The sequence below is a fragment of the Pinus tabuliformis genome, chromosome 3_2, assembly GCF_031772625.1.
Source record: "Pinus tabuliformis cultivar Carrire ecotype Pingquan chromosome 3_2, CPIR1, whole genome shotgun sequence".
Lineage (NCBI taxonomy): Eukaryota > Viridiplantae > Streptophyta > Pinopsida > Pinales > Pinaceae > Pinus > Pinus tabuliformis.
In genome coordinates, this window is record NC_142302.1 from 278,228,211 (window position 1) to 278,247,616 (window position 19,406).

Below are 19,406 nucleotides of genomic sequence, written 5' to 3' on the forward strand. Positions count from 1 at the left end.
TGGGCGCTTTGCCTAGATGCTCATCAGAATCGGAGTTGACGAAAAGAATATGGACGGTGTCATCCTTATTCTCTTCGGCGGGGGTGTCAACTGAAGACGAATCCTCAGTGACTGTGGTGTTTGAAGATGAAACTTCTGAAGGGAGAACCGGGTCAACTGCCGTTTCGACCTTTGGACTTTCGTCCGGTCCGGATTCAGTAGGTTCACTTTCAGCGACTGACACTTCAGCTGGCCCTCTAAGCAAGACAGCTGTATTTTCGACCAACGAAGGACTTGGCGCGAGTTTTTGATATCCAGGAGGAAGTAGCAACAGTGCAACCGGTTGATCTTCCAAAACTCTCTTAGCTTCGTCTAAAAAGGGAAAACGGCGGAGGGTGTGATTGCCTTCACACAATTCACAGGAGGATGTCCATCCTCTTCGTCGTCTAATACCTTCACGTTCGTTGGTCGACGGTAAGCATTCAACCTGACTGTCAGAGGTTGACGCTTCTGAACTGTGCAAGCTAGGGGACCAGTCCCTTAGTATCCGGGGAATACTGGGACAATCACTGTGGAAGTGGTTCCCTCTACATATGACACATGGCGACTTGGGCCCGGTCCGTGCTGTGTGTGGGTTTTCGTTAGATACCTTCTGCTTGCCCCCAGGCGCCTTTGGCTCCTTCTGCTTCTTTTCTTTCTTCTTCTTTTCCTTCTTCTTTTCTATGGGAGCCGCGCTTTTGGCGGCTTGACCTTTCGAAGAAGAAGGATCAGAGGAAGGCTCATAAGAAGTGGAAGGCTGGAGGGTAGTTCTAGACTGGTCCAACTGTTGACTTGACTGTTCAGGAACCGTGGTGGTCTGAACTACAGCGGTTGAGAATAGCCAAACTGGCAGGCCAATTGTCAGTCCTGGAAGTGACAATGTGGCCATGTGGGGCGCACCAACTTCTCCCCAAGAGGAGAAAGGGCTAGGGGTCCCCCCCTGTGGGATCCCTTGGTTGGTGTGTTCCATGTTCTCAACTTTAAAGATCAACGTAGGAATCAAGGGTAATTATGTTCCGTTTAAGATGAATTTTATATGACGACGCTTTAGACACAACTTGCTTTTTCACTTTTTAAGAGTCGAGAAAAAGCTAAAGATGACTCTAGTCTCCTTCGATGTATTAACGAGCCCGAAGTGACAAATGCTCGGATGGACTTTTTCAGTTATAGAGTTTGAAAAAGGCCAAAAGAAACTACTCTGGAGTTCTAGGCAAGGGTGTGCCAAACCTTTCGCGAAACCATAGAATACGTTTTACGGTACGAGTGGTCGATCTTCGTGAATGCTGTGTTCACTGCATCGCGATCAGTAGGGCGGCTGACACGGCTTCCTATGGATAAAGGCTTTGTTCCTATAGGGGTCCCCCAATATACACGATGGTACGCGGGGGCACAAGTCCGTATTAGTGCTATCGTCCCTCAGGAGGAATCACCCACCTTCGTAGAGATCGACAGTCACTATGTTTAATGACGCCGGTTCACGTCTCTACCTAGACCTCTACTGTGTTTCGTTATGTTTCAAAGCGTTGTTAGATAAATTCAGTTCTTTTTAGGTTGATCTTGCTTAGCAGTTTGCCTTTATGGATCACCACGTGATGTATGAGACAACTCCTAAATGCAGTCTAAGAATGATAAGCAAGCTTTTTCAATTCTTTCAACTTATGAAAACCTTAACTACTGAAGGAAAAGAAAGACATCATCTTTTCAAACAGATCATAGAGCACACACTGATGCACTTTTCCTAAATCAACATGCAAGCTGTCAAAATGCACATGCACAATGCAAGTATTTCTTTTCTTCTTTCTTAATGTTTGGTGTATGACAAAAAGAAAGCTGTTGTACGATTTCAGATTCAATTTCAAGCGAAAACAAACAAGTATTGTCCAATAATCAAAAGAACACCTTAATATTTACTCGTTTCAATCACAAGAAATACTGAGATTCGAACCATATAACGAAAGCAAATGCTCAAGCAGCTAGGAACAGCAATAAACTAACTCTTAGAATCACAACGACACTTTCTCACAGGTCTAGATTCAAGAGGTCATAGCAAGACTAGTTCACTTTCGCTATGGGAAACTGTGACTGACAGCAAGAAATACAATAAGAACAATCACAGTTTCTTCACACAACTGAGGCGGAATGAAGGCAAAGAGAAGTGGTTTCAGCTGGGTATACAGGTTGACAACAGGCTGCAAAAACAGTACTGAAAACTGGGCAACAGACAGTGGAGAATCCCAGCTGCACAAGGCAAGACTGGATCAGCGCAGGTGTTGCACTGTCAATCTGAGATGCAGTGCAGGTAGCCCCTTCGGGACCTGCGTTGCAGTGCAGGTAGCCTTTGTTGCAGCTGCACTGAACGAGACAACTCTCGTCTCTCTCAGATTCCGGCTCACAGTTTGCTAAAAAATGAGCGGTTTTTGGCCAAATCAGTTGCTATCAGTCAAGTATACTCTAGAGGATGATTAAAGGAAGATGAACACTATCACAAAGAGCTAAAAAGAGTCCTTGTGGATCAGCTCTTCAAATCATAAACATGCCCAGCACTGGGCTAGAGTAGCTGCCCTCTACTTTGCATTCGAAGAACTCGAATGCAGTTTTTGATTCGGTACTCTTTTGTTTAAGAAAAGAATAGCAAGAAACACAAGCTACCAACAAGACACGATCCCCAGCGGAGTCGCCAGTCTGTTGTGGGGGAAAGTATCCAACTCGGAATGACCCTAACCCACTCTAAGGGTGACAGTTCCTTAGCAACAGCTGAAAGCAAAGCTATCTAAAGTTTCTTCTTTATGACATGCAAGAGATAAAAGGAAGAGATCCACTTACCGATGTCTTGCGCAAATGGTCGATCCAATCTCCTTTGATTGCCGCTTGCTCCCAGCTCCAAGTCTTTTCACGGGCCCAGCTACACGAGATCCTGCAAATAAGACAAGAAAAGGAAACTACAAGAAGCATGCATGCATAACTGATTCAAGGATTAGCATAAATCAAATACGCAAGTAAGACAATACATCATTGAAACACATGCGAATAGAAGAACCTCAAAAGCTTTATTAATATATGGAAGTAAGGTTCAGGCGGTGATACAACCATGAGAGGTCCAATCCAGCATCACCTTCCCGACGGAGAGAAATATCTTCTTCACCTCCCTCAAGCAATCACCCAATACTCTCAACTGCAAACCAACAACAATTCTTTGCACTAAATTCCAGCCTCCCAAATCCCATGGGATGAGATCCTTATATAGAGTTTTGGAGTGAAGATAAGTCAGCTTGATGTGTGACTTGTTGTCCTCTTCAACTCCAGTTGTTCTTCAGTCCTTCACTCAGAGTTTCTGCCTTCCACTTGGAGTTTTAGAACCTCTTAACTCATCATTAGGCGAATCTTCTGATCCAAGTGTCAATTTAGAAGCTTCCTGGGCACTGGCACATTGAGAAAAGATTCCTCCACATGTCCAAGTACGCTCAGCGCAGGTAGCCTTTGTCCTACTTGCTCTGCAACGCAAGTAGCCTTTGTTGTACCTGCTATGCAGCGCAGATGCCTAGTGGAGCAGCTGCAATGATCCAAAACTGACCTGTTTTTGAGTGTTTTTAGTGGAGAACTGAACTGTAGTGCTGTGGTTTGCTGACCTTGTTCCTCTAGGGGTAGGAACAACATGTTTGGGGACTTTGGATCCCTCAGATTATTGACATTTCATGCTCTATGCTGTAAGGCACAAAAATGTCTATAACACTAAATCTGAGGCACAGTCGATTATGGGATTCAAAGAGATCGCGATGCAACTAGGCTAGATGCCTTGGGAACTAGATTAGAGGTTGAAGTGTACAATTCGTGAAGCCAACATGAATTTGACAGATGGAAAACATCACGAGTGGTTTGTGGCTTCGCTACTACCACACTTAAGGAGTGTGCTATCACAACAGAAGATAACAACTCAAGAAGAGGCCTTAGAGATTTCCATGAGACTACATGAGACTCTGATGAAAGATCCTAATCTAGGAGTTCAAAAAATCCATGCACAGTTGAAGAATCTATGCCTTGAGATGAAAAGTCTGAAGCAGGATAGGACTGTTTGACTAGAGGTATGCGAGGAGGTATGGTGCTTGAAATGCAAGAGTCAGGGTCATGACAAAGACCATTTCCCGGTCTTTGCAAATTACATTGCAAGAGGAGGACCGATGCCTTTAAGGCCAGAAACTCAAGCAGGACCTAGCGCGAGGCCTGCATTATGGTGTACTATCTGTCAGGTAGCTGAAAAACATGCCACAGATAACTGTCACTTGCTACAAACGCATGTACATGCACTGCAATAGTTGTTCTATAACTTTTGTAGGTCGGTAGGACATGATGAGCGTATTTGCAGGAGCTATGAATTGATGGTGGATAGAACTCTTGCCTACAGGGTTTAGGTCAAAACGCGACCCTTTGACCAGAATGCAGGGATGGCGCAAATAGGATTTTAGGGGTGCGGACGAGGCCAAGGGGGAGGAGGACCTGGTAGAGGTCGAGAAAAGTTGATTTGCTACAATTGCGGAGGACTAGGACACGATGACCACGATTTCACTAATCCAATGCATCCATTGTGCAAGTATTTCACACTGTTTAATCATGAAACAGAAGATTGTCCTACGCTGATAGATAGGATACATGACAAAGGGGCGCTATCACCTCCGCTAATTCAGAACCTACAAATGATGAGATTTGAGCCACGCGAGGAAGATCCAAATGTAAATATAGTACTCAGAAGTGGAATCGTGACAGGAGATGACAAGGGGAAACAAACAGAAGATAGTACATGGGTTTGTAAAGCCCCGATGAAAGAGGCTAAGTTCAATTTGGAGCGTGCTCATGAAACCTTTGTGGAAGCTAAGAAGAGCTCCGCTGAGGCGTCCACCTCAGGAAGCAAGGATAAGACTGAGATAGAGATGGACCCCTCTATGCTCACAACTTTCCTGGAAACTTGTATGAAGTTACTGCGTGACAGTAAGACTGTGAAAGGGTTACAAGAACTCATCAATAGATGCATTCGAATCGCGCTAGGTGAGCCACGCATATTACGAAAGTTTGGCAAGCATAAAACAAGGACGGGACGAGAGATGAGACTGACTGCACAAATAGGAGAGTATGAAATGGATTAGGTCATTTTAGACCTAGGGTTAGATGCAAATGTCCTACCAAAGTAGACTTGGGAGTGAATGGGGAGACCTGCGATGCAATGGTCTCTGATTCAGTTAAGGATGGTGAATTAGTAGAATATCATCCCCATGAGGTGGCTGCAGGGGGTGACCATGGATATTGAGGGAGCAAGTGTGCTGGCGGATTTTGAAGTAATAGAGATAGTGGATGACAACAATCCCTACCCTGCACTCATGGGAATTGACTGGGCTACCAATATGAACAGGGTAATCAATCTGAAGAAGTGAAAGATGATCTTTGAGAAGAAATCGCTGCGCATAATAATACCCCTTGAGCCCGCTGAAGGATCGCGCTATACTGAACCTGTCCATGATTATGAGAGTGATAAAAACCTGGACTGTATCTATAAGATAATAGCATGAGACCAAGATTGGGTGGCTCCCACCATGGATGGATGGAGTACATGGGATTGTGAGAGTTCCTGCACTTCGGACTCCGATGAAGAAATATAACGCTGGCAGAATCGGTTACATGAAGTAACTACGCTGAATTGCAACATTATGACCCAATCATTGCATTGTGTGTCATCAAAGGTAAGAAATCTGCCTATTTATGATGGTCTAAATGAGGTAGATATCTTTTTAGATGCCTTTGAAAGGGAGGCATCAGAAAAGCATTGTTTCCAAGCCTTGGACTGGGCACTGTGCGCTACACCCGTAAGATGGTGGGGTACATACAAGGGAAGCTTTGATGATTGGCGCGAATGTAGGAGGATGATGAGAACATGATTTGGGAAGCCTCAGATGCGATTGACAAATAAGCATGAGGGGCAGAATGATCTGCATGCGCATCTAACCAAATGGATGCAAGCTTATGGAGAAAAGCCCCAACCTGAGTGGGTGCACCTGTTCTGTCATACCTTGGATGTTATCCCAATGAATTGGTATATAGAAATAGAGCTCTGCCATGGGACAGACGAATGTGATATCCTACATGAAGGATTCATGATGACATTAAGTTTTGAGGATGGGTTTGATAGTATTGATAAAGTGCTACAAGAGGTGAAAGCATCCATATTTAGGATACTGCAGGATCCTTTAGACCTAATTCAGCCTAAATGGGCTACTCAGTTAAGTCACATGCTTGAATGTTATAATATAACTGCTAAAGCAGAGGACGAGGATCTGTGAAAGATTAACATTCCAGAAATAGAAGGCCTCCGTGAGGTTCAAGGACCGAAGATTGAGAACCTTGATATAACCGTGCCAGTGAAAAAAAAACAAGTGAACTTTGGTACGGAGGCAGAACCCAAATTCACGAATATTGGAGACTATTGGGATGACGTGATGGTGGATAATGTTTCTAAATTTCTCCGCTAATACCAGGACTTATTCCCTACCAGGTTTACGGATCTAAAAGGAATAACCGGAGACCTAGGAGTGATGAAGATCACATTAAAGCCTGACATAAAGCCAATTAAGCAGAGACCTTACCACCTCAATCTTAAATACAAGGAAAAGGTCCGCTTAGAGCTAGACAAGATGCTAGTGGCAGCATCATTGAGCCTGTGGAATAATCCAATTGGGTAAGCCCGATGGTTGTGCAAGAGAAGAAGCAGAAGGATGAGATAAGGATATCCGTGGGTCTTAGAAAAATGAATGACGCTTGTGTACATGATCCTTTCCCGACTCCGTTCACGGATGAAGTGTTGGACAATGTAGGTGGCTAGGAAGCATATTCCTTCATTGATGGGTTCTATGGGTACCACCAAATCAAAATCGCGTCAGAGGATAGGAGCAAGACAACCTTCGCGACTGAGTGGAGATGTTTTCAATACAATATAAATTCGTTTGGATTGAAGAATGCACCTGCAATATTTTTGTGTGTGGTTGTTGCGGTATTCAAGGAATTTATTCATTAGTTATTGGAGGTATATTTTGATAACTAGACTGTATTTGGGCTGCTTAAGCGCCACGTAGCAAGCTTGCGCTTGATGCTAGATACCTGTCGAAGATACCAGATCGCGCTCAATCTCAAGAAGTGTCTATTTTGCATTCCTTTTGGGAACCTATTGGGGCATGTGTTTTGTGGACAAGGACTGATGATAGACCCCACGAAGATCACTGTGATATTAAACTTAGGAGTGTGAAACAGTTGCGCGTTACTCTGGGACATACGGGATATTATAGAAAGTTTATCAAAAGCTATGCCCAGATAACCGTGTTGATGGAAAAATTGTTGACGAAGGATGTCACATTATGTTGGAATGATGACTATGAGAAAATCTTGGATATATTGAAAGAAAACATGGTTACTACACCGATTCTAGCTTTCCCGGACTGGAAGAAAGAGTTTCATGTACATGTCGATGCATCATGTATAGCGCTGGGGGTAGTACTAACACAGGATGGTAGAGAAGACTTGGACCATCCTATCGCATTCACAACCCGTATATTATCCAAAGCAGAGAAGAACTATTCTACCACTGAATGCGAGGGGCTAGCTATGGTGTATGTGCTCGAGAAGTACCGTCACTACTTGCTAGGAGGCCATTTTAAGATGTATACAGATTACTCCGTGCTGAAGTACTTGGTCAATAAGCTTGTGTTGGGGGGGATAATCTGAAGATGGCTCTTATTTTTCCAAGAGTACAATTTTGAAGTTGTGAAGCCTGGACGATTGAATGCGGGACCAGACCATTTGTCGCGCATTGAAATAGGGGAGGAACCTTCTAACTTGGAAGAAGGATTGCCTGACGCGCAACTATTTGCAGTGTGTGTCACGTGTCACGGATGGTCATTTTGAGGATATAATACACTTTATAACAATAGGAACTACACCGGAAGGGTACTCTGTCCAGAAAAAGAAGGAATTAGTTGTGCGTACAACATATTTCTCTGTCATTGCTGGGCATCTATACAAGATGGGGACTAATGAGATATTACAATAGTATGTACCTGAGTTCGAACGAATAAGCATCCTCACATACACTCATGGGGGCGTCGTGGGAGGACATTATGTAGGGAGAGCAACTTTGCAGAAGATTCTATGCGTAGGGTTGTGGTGGCCAACCCTTCATTAGGATTCAAAAGCATATTGCAAGGTGTGTGATGTATGTCAAAGAATAGGCAGGCCATCGTAAAGGGATGAAATGACTTTGAATCCACAAATGACATTGCAACCCTTCGAAAAGTGGGCAATAGATTTTGTAGGACCCATCCAACCACAAGGGAAGACAGGAGAAAGGTACATTATCACTGCAATGATGTATTTGACTTGTTGGGAAAAAGCATAGTCGGTGAAGCATTGCATGGGCATGACGACCACGAAGTTCCTATTTGAGCATGTACTGATGTGATTTGGATGTCCAAGGATCTTGATGAGTGATCATGGTACACACTTCTTGAATGAGATGATCAACACACTGATGGAGGAATTTTAGGTATATCACCAAAAGAGCACGCCTTATCACCCACAGGCTAATGGGATAGTGGAGGCATTAAACAAATTACTTGAAAATGTGCTGACCAAGGTTTGCAATGCTCAACAAAGTGATTGGGACCTACACATACCTGCAGTATTGTGGGCTTATCGAACAACATGCAAGAAGTTGACAGAACAAACTCCTTTTAGGCTTGTCTATGGTGTGGAAGCCATAATTCCTATGGAATACATCGTGCCTAGTCTGCGCATAACGATGCTCACAAGTATGACGAATCGTGGAGCCTTGGAAGAGAGGCTTGCACAGCTGGATGAGCTTGAAGAAGAAATATTTTTGGTTGGCTTTCATGAGCAGTTCCGAAAGCAGTGTGAAAAGGCGTGGCATGATCGACACATCAAGCTACGCACATTTAAGGTAAATGATTTGGTTTTTTTGTATGATAGTAAGTTTGATAAATTCCCTATAAATTGAGGATGCATTGGTTAGGTCCTTATGTTATTAAGGATATTACCAATGGAGGAGTGGTATAGTTGGTCAAGTTAAGTGGAGAACCCTTCCCAGGAAAGGTGAATGGCAGTTGCTTGAAGCCATACATCAGCGGTCCGACCATGTAACTAAATGAAAGTAGCATAGTCTTAGCACTCCAGGTAGCTGAAAGGAGGCACGAGACTATAAAATACACTGCCCAATTTGGGGAGTTGCGTGATTGGAAGATGGTGTGAAGCAAGGATGTGTCACTGGGCCTGTGACAGCATGGAGGGAGCTTCACTACCCAGGGATAAATCGCGCACGTCAGTTGGAAAGTGACCGTTAAAGTCGTTGTTCATGAAAAGACGTTAGAAGTGAGGCCAAATGGAGCGGGCGGCCAGCATTTAAGATGAAATTTATGGCTTAGATCCTTGAAAATTTGTCTCCAATCCATCATTAATGAATTTATTTCGTGGGGAACTGTTGGATTTGAATTTAAATTTCCCTATAAATTACAAGTGGATGTCCAGCAAGAAACACTTGGCATTTTAAGTATTCAGCTGTTGAGCTCTCATACGCCTATGGACCCAGAGTTTTTTGAAGCTCCCAAACAGACTCTTGCATTTGTGAACCTTCTTGATACGTCACGAGTATTGATAGAGAGTGTTATGTCATCACCCATAGAAGTTATCAATACACAACAAGTGGTAGAAGAGCCGACACAAGAAATGGAGAAACAGGTCGAAGAAGTTTCCCTAGAAGTACTGGCAGAGGTCCCTAAATCTCCAAGAACATTGAGACCAAAGCCAACCCCGACCAAGGAGACCATGAAAGGTAAGAAGGGAAACCAGCCTACCATCCTGGTGTGTGCGTCGCCAAGACGAAACCCAACAAATCCCATTGCCCAGGAGAAAGGCAAGGCTATAAACCTAGAGGCAGAAGAGGAGGATATTGAAGACATCGCCATGGACGATGAAGATGTGGGAGTGGAAGTAGAGGAGGTTGAAGACCAGGGTGCAGACCCTCTTACACGGTTGCCGGAGTATGTCCCTCCATGCAAGCCTAAGTCTAAGGTCCCAAAGGACATTGATGAAAGTAAGACTCCCCTACAAACCCCATTGCTACCAGATGAGATCACTTTTGACAGTCTGCGTTTAGCACAGGTACCAATATTGAAGCTCAAAGACTAGGACTTAGCGAACCATGAGAAGTTCCTACACCTGGTGACCGAACAGTTGATGTGCCACATCATGGACACAAAAATGAGGATGACTGCACTGGAGCCATGGAAGTGGCTTAGAGGAGTAGAGAAGGTAGGATTACTCAACCTGCTTTGGGTGCTGCATTATAACCGCATCCCCATGACAATTTTAGTCATCAAGCAGCTGCTATGCTTGGTGCATGATGGGGGTTTGTGGCTGGAGGAGCTGATACCCATCACTGATATGTTGATTTACCGCATAACACGCCTATTGTATACAGTTGAAAATCCAACAATAATCTTTGGTGGTAAGGGTGGCAAGATGGCACTTGCAGAATCAATGAAATAAAAGTTCAAATTGGTGAAGAAGTCACGCGGGTATGCAATCTCTAGCATCTGTGACCTACTGTGAATGTGGCAACATAGATCCTTGTAGGAAAGGTGATGTGGAAGTGCTGCGCCGACGAGTTGTCGACACATGTCATCGTGCTCGCACAATAGTGCGTGAAAGGAGTCCAGTTTAACTGGTCAGACAATCTTCACGACAAATTCCTAGAAAACTATCACAAAGCACAAGAGAAAAGAAATACATTCCACTACACGTGGCTCTTGCTATCGATTGTGCTTGTAGCGTGGGAGATACCGGAAGAGAGCCAGTTCCCCTCGGTCATTCCAGACCTTCCTGAAGCAGCAAAGTACGCTTCGCTGTGGGCGACCAAGGACATAGAATGTGTTTGGGACAACAAGATCTTCTGGATATTGATGGAAATGAACATTAGGATGGCTATCAATTGCAAGCCACGATTGTCACCCAAAGTATATGCTAACCTACATAGCTATGCTGAATTCAAAGCTAATTTCCATCGGATATCAATCAGGGCATGGAAGGACCCTGTGCAGAAATGGTACAACTTGCCATACCTCGCCAAAGATGATGCTATTGATGTGGTGTTGGATAAATGGCTAACGGAATGGCACACCACCACGGACTTGGCGGTGGGTGGAAGCAAGTCTGCTGCACAAAAGAAGAAGGACGAGACCAAGCTAAAGATGGCATAGCTGGTTGAAAAGAGGAAGAAGGAGGTCACTGAGAAGGCCAAGGAAGAACAGGCATGGAAGGAGGTAGGAAAACAAACAGGTGGCACAGAGCGGGGCTCTGACAAAGGCACGTGGTCACCTACACCTAAAGCTGAAGAAGAGGACACAGAGTAGCATGGCGTGAACTCTTAGGAGACATTTAGCTGCATCAAGCGCCTGAGAGAGGCGAAAAAGGGAGGGTCCAGAAAGAAATCAAAAGCGACCAAGACCTCACTGGACCCTATCACACTGACGGAGGGATATTTATACGACATCGGTGACACAGTCAAAGATGTCACTGCAGAGGTCCTGCAACAATTTGAAAAGTAGTAGTAGATCATCGTAGGGGCCATCCAGATGGGACTGTAGGAGTTGTAGACCTATGCATCACAAGCTGGTACGGTGTCTACCAGATTGGCTATCGGCACATCATAGGCTGCCAATATGCTACACACGAAGGCTTCCAGTGTGCTAGTGCTGCCAAATGGAGCACTAACAATAGAAAATGATGCTAATAGGCCCACTGTTAGCACCTTGAAGGGAATGGGATTGAACCTGGTAGAACTCTTGTGCGAAGCACTCCACTCCTTGCAGGATGGAGTAATTGTAGAGTTGAGGGCCTGCGAGCATTGTACCCTCCAAGTGATGAGTGCATAGAAAATCAACAATGAGCAGATGGCCTAACAGAGGGATGTTGCCATCGCTGCCGAGGCCGAGGTTACCAACCAGAGAAATAATATCATACAGGTCGTGGATGATGCATGCAAAATGGTCTTGGAATTGCCCATTTCGGAGGAGGAGCCATATTAGGTCCACAACTGTAAATTGGCCACAGGGGTGTGTGACACTCGAACAGAGATGGCGCGGGTTCAGTTGGAGCTGAACTTGCAGATTACAGAGCTTTAGTTGAGGGCTCGGACTTCAACACCACCAGAGGTAAAGGAACAATGGGTAGCTATTGTCACAGAGGTAGTCGCGACAATGGAGAGTGTAGTAGTGGACTTCACGTAGTTGTTTGAACAATTGTTTGAGGTCTTGACTGGCTTGCAGGAAGACACAAACATCTAGAGACTCAAGATGGAAGCGTGTGAACTCCAACAATGCTATTATGAAGTTAAGGGCACAATGCGAACCGTTGCATTGACACAAAGGTTAGCCAAGCTGTAGGAAGCCAAGCAACTAAAGGAACAGGTGGACATAGCACTGCATAAGGAAGCAATGTTGAAGGCGTGACTAAAGCCCTGGCTGGAGGAAGCTTATGCAGTCACTGGAAACATTGAAGGAAATCTTGTGACTTTGCAAGCGACGCAACAAAATCTTCAGGCTGACAGCGCAGGGTTAGTAACTTAGAAGGCAGTCGAACATGCGAAGCAGGCAACAACTCAATGCATAGCCAAAGTTGCGGTCATCAGGGTCGAGCTAGACAGGCTTCACGCAAAGATCTCTGTGCCTACCAAGTGACTCGAGGGTGAGTCATGATGTTTGTGTTGGGGGCCCGTTAGGAGTGGGATCCCCCAAGGGTAGGTTTGGGGCTAAAAGCCCATGTTTAAGTCAAGTTTTTGTAATATTATTATAAAGAATCCATAGTTTGTTGTCATGGAGTGTGAAGGTATTATGTGTCACATAGGATAGTCCACCCTTAGTTTTGTAAAGTAAAGTCAGCTGTAAGAGACCTACCCATGGTCTGTGGACCATGGAATTGTATAAAAATAGCTAAGATCTAAGTAGTTAGAAGGATCGAAGAAGTAAGAGAGTCATAGCTTTAGAGCAAGAAGTCTACATCTTGGGTCGTAGTGTAGGTAGACGCTTTGCAACTAAGTGTGCAGAGGCCTAGGGTAGAAGTCTGTAGCTGAGTGCACAGACCCCTGCAGCTGTGTGCATAGGGTGAACAGAGTCTGTAACACTTGGAAGATATTTTTAAAAGTAGTTGTTCTACAATTTCTGTGTATTTGTTCTATTGATGGGTTTGGATATTTTGTGTATGGATTTCCTTTTTTATGCTTCTATGTTGCGCGAATGAATACAGTTAAATTGAATAATTAAATGCAATTATGAATATCTGTCTATGTGATGATAAACTTAAATATTTGGCAAAATAATAAAATCACTTAGGGTAAGTGAGGAATCTGCACGGTGCGCTGCCATAACAGCACGAAAGTACCTGAGCCCCAGGTTAGGGCTGCACGAAGGTTGATTGTATACTTTCACAAAGGTATTGAAAGCCAGAATAGAGGGTTTGTCTTACAAGCCCTAGAGCAAGATCACATATGCGAAGGCAGGGATAAAAGAGATCAACGACATCACAACCATCTCAGGGTGTGGAAACTTGGTTCCAACATCCCCCCATACTGCTTCGGGTGAGACTTCAGCCCGCAATCTGTGGGCTGATGCCGAAAGGGCTAGTAGTGTAGGGATTTGTTTGGCTAAAAAATGTTTAACTTGGGTCAGGCTCCCTCAAGCCAACACATATGATTTGAAATAGAATTATTATTTGAGTTGGTTCCTTAACTTCCTTCTCAGCTTTGATCAACCCTCTCTTCATTAATAAATATTCTTCGGCTTCAAGCACCTCTTCAATAAAAACTGGATTCTCATTTTCTTCTATGGTTGATTCAACAACATGACCACCTCTTTGACTTATTGATGCATTTTCAAGGCAATACCATGACATATGCTCAAGTTTCCCACATATGAAACATCTAGGCTGATAGTCGCTTCCTAGACCGCTACCTCTAGAGAATGATATTCTCCCTCTCAAATCACCTCCTCTTGGTGATTGACTATTGGAACTTCCTTCATCTTATCTTTTTACAAAATGAATCCTTCCTCTTCCAATCTGCTATCCTTTACATCTTGTAGGAATCCATCCTCAACTTTTCTAACTTTTTTTTCTAACAAGCTTTTCTTCTGCCTTCAAGACAAATTGGTATGCATCTTCAACAATATTCAAAGATACTAAGCCAATTTCATCTTGAATATCAAACCTCAAGCCATTAATATATCTAGAAACTTTCTCAGCATCATCTTCTTCTCAACCAAATTTGATGTTCAATTTATAAAACTCCTCTATATATTATTTAATTGACATGGAATTCTGTTTAAGATTTTGTATATGTTTGAAAAGATTAATCTGATATTATTTAGGTAAAAAATTACCTTTGAGTTTTACCACCATTATATCCCAATCTCTGATTGTAGCTTTTCCTTGCCTCTTTTGATGAACTTTTACTTCATCCCCCCACAAAGCAATATGGCTTTTCAATTTGGTTACAACATACTTAACTTTCTTATCAAATTATACATATTCATAATCAAAATATTTATAAAGAGTGTTTATCCAATACATTAATTCATGAATATTTAAATTACCTTCATATGGAATAATTTCCTTCTTTGTCTTGGCAGTTATCTTAGTAAACATCTTCATCATATTTACATCTTATAATTCTTTCGTTTCTTCATCACTGGAAGAATCTTATCCCACATCACTAACATTTCCTGCATCCTTTTCTCTCCTTTGTGTAGTCTCCACAACTCCCATTCTCTCTCAAATTCTTCTTACTTCAACTTGGAAAGCCACATTTTCTACAAGTCTCCCTCAACCTGCTCCTCAACGATCTTCCATTTTTCCTTTTAATTAAAATAAGTACACTTTGATAGCATAATTAATGCCGATATAGTCTTACCAACTCCACCCTTAATTTATTTTCCTCCAAAACAAATAATAAAGTAATCCACTTTATTTAAAGTCCAAAGGAAAACCTCAAAATTCCCCTTTATTAAACTACAAAGTAACTGACCTATTCTACAAACTTAGCAGCAGGTCGAGTTTGGGTCTCGCATTGATTTCTAGTTTAAACACACCTAAATGGGTTTGGGGTCAAATACTCCTTGGACTAGTTGGGGATCAGGCTAGCTAACCAAATTCCCAAAAATAGGAAGGGATGACTATGGATTGTAGCCAACCTATGGCGTTATTACCAATGAAAAAATCCCACTCTTACTCAGGGCCGGGGCTTGAATTCTCTTAGTTAAAAAAAAACTTAAACTTTCCTCTAACAACCTGACTATCGTCTCAACTCATATTTTAGGTTGTTTAATGGAATTTAAAGGTTTTTCCTTTAGTTTCCTTTACACATGAATTTCTCTGTTAAGGTAATTAGAAACGAATCTAATTCCAAAACAACTTCTCTGCAGAATATTTGAGATGTGGGATCTCTTTATTGTTGATTAAATTGATTACAGAAGGATTGATTTGTTGACTATGCACTTAAAATACAGAGTTGGCTCCAATCCTCAAGCTGAAACTTAGATGAAGATCTAAAACAAATATATAACATAATCTTGGATTAAAATTGAATTAAAAAAAAGTATGAGTCACCATATAACAAAAGGGAAAAATCTCTTTGATTAAATCAATTCCTTTCTTTCTTTAGAGAACACAAAAAGAAACCACACTTACACACTCACACAATTATCTAGCTAATTGAACTCTCTATGAACCTGCAAAGTCTATTTTTTAATGCAAGATAATAATTAGTTTAAATCCACTAATTGTGGATCTAAATCCTAAATCTAGAAAATATCCAAAATAATGAAACCATCTATAATATCTCTCGGATATCACCTACACAAAATCTCTTATTTATACAAATACATAACAATTCTAACTAATTGTTATTTTTCCTAAGCATGGAAAATTTTAAGGGCTAATGTTTGCCTAGTGGGTTAATTTTCCATGATATTTCCACAAAAAAGATTCGCCAATTTCCAATTTTATAAAAGACGATTCACCCAAATTTTAGAATATAAAATTATTTTACCTTAAAAATTGCCAACATTATATAGAGACTATATATAAAATAATTATGAATCATTTTACAAATATATCAATAATTTTGTTATAGTTTCCATATTAGGGATTAGTGAGATTGGCCAATGTTTTTAAACTTCAAGAAAATTTTCCATCCTTAAAATTTTCCTTGTTCCTAAGTATATTAAATAATTAAAATAAATTTAGGAAACCCACTTTCTATAGTATATAATTCTTTTATCATTGTGATCAAAATGAATGTACTTATGGTGATCCTCCTGTATCACTACTACCCCTGATTGATTGGATACCACTGAAAAGGAATCTTCTAATCCCTAATTTTTTTACCATCCACTACTGGAAGGAGCTACAATCCCTAAAATGCAAGGGCCAACTTGTTGGCCATGTTGATCCATATTTCATGTTATTTTCAAACTCAGATCAACAAGAATTTCTTTCTTCAAACAAAATTTTGCCTCTCTATTTAACACTCTTCAATCACCTATCTCAACACCTCTACCACCATAAAGACACCTTCAACAAATACTATTCACTGATTTTTGACCTCTGTTGCATACACCAAAAACACCATCATCACCAATATGATCAATACATTCTTTTCATTCTAAAACAAATTTTAGTCACCAAATCTTATCTCCGATTCACCCTTGATGCATACTACAATATGCATTCCATTGCACCAACAACAACCAACTTGGTTGTTTGATTATGCTTATAAATAATTTGAGTTGATATTTTAGGATTTCAAACTTTAGTTAAGTTTTGCTCTTTCTTCAACTAATTGATGATTTGATCTTGATTTCTTCTTATTTTTCTCATTTTTGTTATAGACATATTTGGGCACTGAAACCACAATCACATATGTCCATAAACCAAGGGATTCTAAGTCCCTAAAAGTGTTGTTTCATACCCTAAAGGAGTAAGGTCAACTGATTATATCATCTCCTAGAAGTTCTCTATGAAAAGCTACTCAGAACTGGTCAAAGGAGGACCATACAGACTTCCCAGTGCTAAAGGTGTGATGCATCTCACCTCCCACATGCAAAAACTGTGATGCATACTGGAAATCCCTTCTATAGGGTGCGATGAGTGAGAGCAGACAAATGGAACAAGAAGTTTGCTAGGTGGAAACCCAGAGAATATTCTAGAAACTGCTCATTTGACACTTGCCTCTCTAAGTTCGCCCAGGGATGAGTAAGAGATCTAAAATCTCCATGTAGAACCAGGAACTATCAAAGAGATGACACTAATCAAAATCCCAGAAGCTGACTCACCCCCCTTGCAAATATCTATAAATGGATCCCTCATCCCAGAGATCCAAAGGTTGGAATTGGGTAATTTGCAAAGAGGTGTTGCTGGTTTCTCTTTGAAGACATTGTTGGGTGATCTTGCTTTGTGTGAGGTGAAGAGGGCTTTCAAGCTGGGAGGATGGCGCTGGGCCAAACCAAGTGGTTGTAATCCTCTCTTCTAATACTTTTACTAATAAAGCTATTTGCGTTTTCCTCCATATTCTTGTGTATCTCTGAATATTGTGTTGGTATATGCATTTGTATGGTCAATATATATCTGATCCTATATTGTTTACAGTGAAGGATCTCTATGCTTTAATGGTATTATGCTGCTATGAATCTACAGGTGCTCTTTGAAGTGGGATAAGTAAGGAAGCAGTGGCGAGATTCTGTCAAAGGGGAAAAGAAACAAGCAAGGAGCCAAGCGGAAGACTGAGGTTGGTACTATCTGCTTCTTTCCCATCTCTCTCTCGTAAAGGAAAAACAAGTAACTTTAATCTATTTGTTTCTAAGATAGCTACCTGTCTTAGTGGGACTAGTAGCTCTGAATAGACACTAGATTTCCTGATAACAAAATGGCGACTCCACTGGGGAGCGATTAGTTTGATTGCTTGTCTCTATTTGTTTGATTCATAAACCACAGACGAAGGTTGAAGTCAAGCCAGCTAGCCTTCGAACTGCATTTTCTATGCAAGTGAAAAGTAGATCAACGCTGCTTCAGTCAATCTTCGGGTTTGTTTATGAACTGAAAAATTGACTTGCAAACATCCTATGTGCCCTAGAGGTAGCTTGAGTAACCTCATTAGATCAGCCCCTGTACTTTGTAGTTACTGACTATCACTTGCTCGGCCTGACTCCTTGAACTAAACTACAAACTGTGACCAAAAACCAAGTTAAAGTCTCGTCCCTAGACCATCGCACCTTGTCTTCTTGGAAATATGGATGCATCACACCTCTCATGTGCAGTAGGTGGGATGCATCCCTGTTTCCCTGTGTTATAGGTGTGATGATCAGAAAAGACTAAATCTGCCTCCAGATTTTGGTTTTTTCTTCACTGTCTTCAGTTTTATTTAGGAGTTTTGTTGTCTATGATCAGTAGACCACTATTGAAACCCCCTTCTTTGCATCATCCAACCTCCATTGTGCAAAGATTTGTGAATATTTTTATGTATTTTTCGCCATTCACAGTTCTCATTTACAAAATAGTAGCTTAATCGAACTGTCGTCTTTTGATTTGAAAGTGTCACAAGTGTCGTTTTTGGTCAAAGAAAATAATAGTTCTCTTTTTGATAGTTGATTATACTGTTACTCTTGTATTTGATCTGAATTTATAAGTATTTCAAGTGTTGAAAGCAGTTTTCAATTCAAAATCGCAAAGTGTCGTCTTGCCTTCCTGTCGTTTTTTGAAAATAAAATCGTTAGTATTGTCACTTTGAAAGAAGAGATAATTCAGACTTGTATTTAGCATTCTTTTTGTCATTCACACATTAAGAAAGTGGAAAAAAAATACATGCATGTGCATTTGCATTTAGACTGCTTGTTGATTGTGATTTAGGATAGTGCATCTAGTGTGTGCTCTATGCTCTATGTTGAAAGGATTTCATTTCTCTTTCCTTAGTAGCTAGGATTTTCATTGCAAAAAGAAGATTAAACGACTGTTTATCATCTTAGATTGTATTTTAGGAATTATATATCTACATCACGCGGTGAACCTGAAAGGAAAATTTCTTAAGAAATATCAACTGTAAAATAAATTCAATGAACATAAAAATGCTTTGAAACCTAACGTGCAACATCTAGAAGTCTAGGCTAGAGACGTATTCCAGCGTCGTAAAGCCTGGTAATTGTCACTTTCATCGTAGGTTGGGTGATTCCTCCTCTTTGAGATGACAAGTGCTAGTACAGACTTGTGCTCCCACGTACCGTCGAGTATATATTGGGAGA